Source organism: Belonocnema kinseyi, chromosome 2, assembly GCF_010883055.1.
Source record: "Belonocnema kinseyi isolate 2016_QV_RU_SX_M_011 chromosome 2, B_treatae_v1, whole genome shotgun sequence".
Taxonomy (NCBI): Eukaryota; Metazoa; Arthropoda; class Insecta; order Hymenoptera; family Cynipidae; genus Belonocnema; species Belonocnema kinseyi.
Window position 1 is genome coordinate 73,694,078 of NC_046658.1, and position 6,311 is coordinate 73,700,388.

Sequence of the window (6,311 nt, forward strand, 5' to 3'; positions counted from 1 at the left end):
CGAAACGTCGGCAAACAATTCGTAGTAGTTTTTTACACGAGTGAAACCCGAAATATCTCTTTTTATCGAAATGAATCATCGTGAAAGCATAAAATCTATTATTCCATAATTTTGTTGAAAAGTCATCCTTTCTGTTGAAAATTGATCCTTTTTTGGTATAAAAATTCCACTACATTCTGGTAAAACTAAAATTGAAAATGAAGAATTTCGATTTGTGTAACAGTTCTTTTCAAGTAGCCAAAAATTAAATTAGATATGTATATGATTGTATCGAATAGCCAAGTGAGTTTCCTTAAAATCAGTTAATCGCGTACTTAAAAAGAACACGGTCCTATTTTTCTCAATGTGAAAAGAAACAAAATTCAAAAGCTTCTTCAAAGATGAGTAATTCATATTAATTAATATTAAATTCTGCGTTTAAATGCAATTTTTAAAGTTCAAACTTCAAATGATGTTAAAATTTGATTGATATCGCTGACAATATTGGACTATTTCGCTTCTTGGGGGAAGGGGGAAAATACCCTCTTTAATTCCTAAATAGATAAATATTTCATTTAGTAATACAACCATTTGTTTAAAGTCTAATTACAGTGAAACTCTTCTAAATTGCCGATTTTGGGGCTGATGGTGAGTGGGAACTAACTCATTATAGCCCGCTCCGCTTTTGTTTGTTCACGCCTGAGTGCCCGCCGGACTGACAACCGAAGATCGCGCGTACCCCACGCATCTCTTGATACATTTACCTGTGGCGTGGCGGCAATTCTCTGAAGGGCTGTAGAAGGGAGGGCTATTGAAGGGTTTCACTGTATTTCGTTGAAAATTCGACATTTTGAACGAGGATTGATTTTATTGTTGAGAATTAGGCTTTTCTCTAGAAAATTCGTTTTTGTTGAAAACTTTATTGAAATTAAATCTTTTTTTCATGCGATTTCAAAAGTGAAGTACTTTAACACTTGGGTAGAAGTTTAATTGTTTGATAAAAATTCAATAATTTTATCGAAAAGCATCACTTTTTATTTGCCGGTGACCTCAGTATACAACACCAATTCCATAGTAAAAATCCGTAATAGACAACCATTAGAAACCTAATAGGTTTAGTTTCTATTGTGTCTTATTAACAAGTGAAAGTGGGGTTTGTATGCCTGTTCTATATGGTTTTCTATTTGGGGTTTCGAAACTTTTAAACTGAATATGATTAGGATCCGGTCTGTTTTGTATTAGGTACTCGCAATCCACATCTATCGGATCCAATCTTTTTTCTATGTGGTTTCTAATTGGAATGTATTTGCCACCTAATAGAGACTATTAGAAAAAACTTTCAAATTAATTTTAGTTGCAGTAGCCGTTTAAGTGCCAAATACAAGACAATAGAAACCAAATTCAAATAAAAAGGATCTTAAGAACCACTTAGGACCTCATAGAAAGCTATCTGTTTCCTATATGGTGTTAAACAGTTTCTATTGAAAACCTATTAGGCATTTTTACTACGGCAACTATGCACGTAAGAAAGCTAGATATTTTATGTGACTGAGACGAAGAAAAAGGTATGCGGCATTAGAAAGATAGAAAATGGGGAGTTGAAATGCGGAATTAAATTATGGTCAGGAGTAGATAGTGAATCGCATGGTAACCAAGGGGTCGATTTAATTATGAATGAGAGAGCAATTCAGCATGTCAGGGATAATAGATTTGTATATCCTAAATTTTTGTGGGTAAGAATGATAGTAGGAATCAGAAGATTATTTATTATAGCGTGTTACGCCCCAGCTAATGCTAACAGGATCGAAGTAAACGACGCCTTCTGGGAGACTTTATAGTTTATATGACACTAAAAGTTCTTGTAATAATGGTGAGAGAAGCATTTTACCAGGAGATACCTATGAATGGATGGGTTGGCGTCCAACGTCTGGGCGCAGAAAGAGTGCTAGGTAATTTAGAGGATTCAAGAACAAACGTTAATGGAGAAAGAATAGTTAGCTGATGCTTAGAAAAGCTTAGCCGGCTATTAAGATATACAAGTTTCATGAAGGGTACTGAATGCAATACTGATCATTACCTTCTAGTCTCCAGAATAAACTTTGGTCAGAGATCGAGAAAAAACAGAACCAAAAAAACGAAGCAAACGCGAATAAATATTGAGAATCTACAAAAACCGGAACTGCGAATAGATTTTCAGAATAGGATAAACGAACGCATAGATAAGGCAACTTGGAAGGTGCTAATAATCAATTAAGATATACAGAGTGCATGAACTATGTTCTGGGATGTCAATATTAAGAGTGTGACTGCAGTATGTGGTTCTGTGGTTGTAGGAAGAATATCTGGTAAAGTGTGGTAGAATGATGAAATACCAGCAGCCACCCAAGAAAAGAAAGAAGCGTATATAAAAGTAAGGCTGAACATCATAGGCCTTAGTGATGAGGAGAGGAATAGAATTGAAAATGATTACAGACAGAAAAGAGGAAAGTGAAATTACTAGTCAAGGAAAGTAAAGATGAAATGAAAACAGAAGAAAATGTAAAACGACTTTAAGGAAGCAAGAAACTGTTTTATAAATGGGAGTTGATAATTTAAGAAACTATTGGGAGGTGAAGCTTTAGGGCACCAGAACTGCGATATAGAACACGATACGTTATAAAACCCGATTGAGAGATTCTGTGCCTCTGAGGTTAGGGATATAATTAAGAACTTAAAAAATAGTAATGCTGATAGTGTACCCACATAGCACATTTCGCGAAAAAACCTGGTCTTCTCTAGAGATTTGTTCCAAGAGGCCGGAAGAAAAACCAGGTCAATCCTAAGTTTATATGTAAAATTGACGAAGAATGTATTTTTAAGAAAATACGCATTTATGAAGGAATTCAGTGAAAAAGCGATGACTTTATAAAAATGTCATAAATTCATGTTAAAAAGTGACAAATGATTTTTTTTCTTTTTCAAACTTTTCTTCCAAAATTTTTAAGGAACAGTAAATAAAAAAATGATTTATTATTTGATGATAGCACAGGTATCAATATAATTTTAAAAACATATGAAATATTGAGTAATATTTCTTAATTAAACAAAAACTTTAAACAAGTTAGCTCTGACTTGTATGTTTACCGATTAATTTGTCTTGCGAGAAGTAGTTGTGTCTAATACGCTGCTCAGCGGCTTAGTTCCAAAGTAATGCCTTCAATTTCGCGAATCCTAGATACGAACTAAACCACTGGGCCGAGCGTTAGGTGCGACTTCTCTCAAGGGAAATGAATCGCTAAGCATATAGCTCCGAATTTGCGATCACATTGCCATTGTATCGGCAGATCGGTTTGCTGTTTTTTAAGTTTGAAATATTACTTAATATTTTGGATTATTTTTGAAATTATTTATGGCGTTGCTATCAAGGAATAATGAATGATTTTATTATATATTTTCTCTCACGAATAATGGAAAAAAATAACAAAAACAATAGAAACTAATTTGTCACTTTTTAATAAAATTTTATAATATTTTCATGAAATTGTATAAATTGATCAATTTTTCACTGTATTCTTTAATTATTACTATTTTTATTAAACATACTACATTCCTCGTCAAATTTACGTACAAATATAACTTTTTATTTGTTAAAGATAATTTAGATGTATATGAACCTATGTTTTAACCAGGGATCCGAACGAAACGAAACAAAATAAAATGTTCCTTTTGGTTACGCTACGTTATCGTATAACGAAACTTTTGTTATTTTCGTTATCGTTATTTAAATTAAGAAAAAAATCATGAATACTTTTAATTCGTTTTGTTAGTAAGAGATGGATACTAAGTAAAATAAATCGATTAATGTTATCCAAATGTAACAGAACGAAACAGAAAACGCAATTAACGTTTCTTCGGTATAAATATTAATAATTGAATAAATTTAATAAGGGAAAAAGTATACAGCCGAGGATTTGTGGAATTTATCTGGCTTACTTGGTCGAGTTTTAACATTATTCGATGATATTTCGACATTAACCTTCCGGACGTATATAAGTGTCATAATTATGAGAACTACGACAACCCGGTAATAAGCGTAGAATAGAGAAAAATTAATATTTTCAGATTTCAGCGTAAAAGTGAAGATTATTCTATTATTTTGAATGCGCAATTTTTACATCTGTCTCAAATGCCACAATAAAAATAAGATACCTCCTAAACTTATTCACTTCTATTTTTCCATAGCGACCGCCACACAGTTTTCTATTCTCCCAAAGAGAACGTGTTTTCATTATATTTAATTCCTTCTAATTGTACCGGTAACGCATCTCACAGTGATATTTTTTATTCCTCAGAAGTGGTGATATTTTGATTTTATTTAATTCCTTCTAATAAGTTCACAAAAAATGTGTAATAAGTTGTTTTAATTCCTTCATGCGGAATATAAATTCTGACATTTTAATTCTCACCAATTCAACTCTGCCTCTCTAGAGTTAAAATTATTTAAATTCACACATTTGCATAAATTTCTTTATTGCATTTTTAAGACGTTTGAATGAATTATTAAAATATAAATAAATATAAATTTGAATATTTTTCGATTTTATAAGTTATAAAAAGATTTAATAATGAGACGGAGGAAAAATCGCGCATTTATAGGAATACAAATTCGTAATTTTTCTGAATTCCACAGGTCACTCAAACATACTCTTTAAGGAGTTTTGAGACCCAGCGTTTATGTGGATGCTAAAACAAGCTTCTGAAAAGGCAAAAAAGTTCAGGTTTTTATAAGTATTAGATCAATCCGAATGAATCAGAGGATTTGCTAGAAGTGGCCTGGTCGCTTTAGCCTTAGCAGGAACGTTGGGTCTCAAAATTCCGCGAAGAATATAGTTTCAGTATTCTGGTAAATTCTCTGGAGCACGAGGTTTGTAGTAGTTCTTATAATTACGACATATAGATACCTCTAGAGGGCTAGCACCTAAATGCCTTTAAAGAATGTTAAAACTAAACCTAACAAGCAACCTAGGGATCCTGAACTATTGATGAAAACTCCTGTTAAATAAAAAAAAAATCCAACGACCAAATTTGGACCAAAACGAGAAAACAAAACCAAAAATCCTATTACAATCTGAAAAACCCAAGAAATAAATAAAATTAATAAAATAAAATAAAATTATTAAAGTTAATTAAGTATACATCTTGAATTAGTTAAACAGGCAATTTTAACTTTAACTTTAAATTTAATAAATCTTTTTATAGATAGAGGTCTGGTACTGCCATTGGTTCAATCATTTCTCCGATTGTAGCAGAAACAGTGATGGAAGATTTGGAGGTTTTTGCTTTTGAGAAATTAGATTTTGTTTTGCCATTTTTTTTTCGGTTTGTCGACGATACCTTATTATGTGTTCTTCTAGAAAAGTTACAGATCGTCATTGATAATTTTAATAGTTTTCATCCAAAACTTCAATTTACTCATGAAATATAACAGGATTATAAAATCAGTTTTTTGGACATAGAAGTAATTAAGGGTTGGGATGGCAATATTATTACCAATTGGTATAGAAAAAGTACATATTCAGGTAGAATTTTAAATTTCCTTTCTGCTCATCCCTTCAAAACAAAATTGCAGTAATCAAAAACTTAGTTGACAGAGCTCTACGTTTCTCCCATTTTTCATTTCACACAAGAAATTTGAATATTGTAAGGAATATACTTTTTCGAAATCATTATGCACAAAAGTCAAATGAGAAACATGTTGCAATTAGAGTTCAACAAATCAAAAACAAAGAGAGTAATAGTTTGCTTGCAGATAATCAGAAAGAGTTAAAGGAATATAGTTCGTTTAATACCTTTGTACTTCCATTTTTTGGTAAAATTTCTAAAACGATTGAACTTATGTCAAAAAAATTTTCAATTCACACTATTTTCCGTATACCATTTAAAATAGATTTAGCGATAAATTTTTGCAAAGATCTTTTGGATAATTTTGAAAAGGGTGTGTTGTCTATAAGATCACGTGTTTGGGACGCTGTTATAAGAGTGTTCTTGCCAGACATACAAAGGAATTTGTTGATGTTGAACATGAGTTTGACTGGGATAATGTTCAAATTTTGCATAGTGAAAGTAATGAGAGAAAGAGGGAATTCGTGAAAATGCTTTATAGTGAAAAGCAAAAAAAGTTATCTATTAATTTAAAAACCGATTGGGATAAGTTGAACAAAAGTTATGCTAATATGAATAATTACATTTAACGCGGCTGTTTAATGAATTCTGTTCTTCTTTTACTTTCTCTATTTCTGATGTGATTCTAACAGATATTTATATTGTGTTTACAACAGAATGGCCTATTGGCC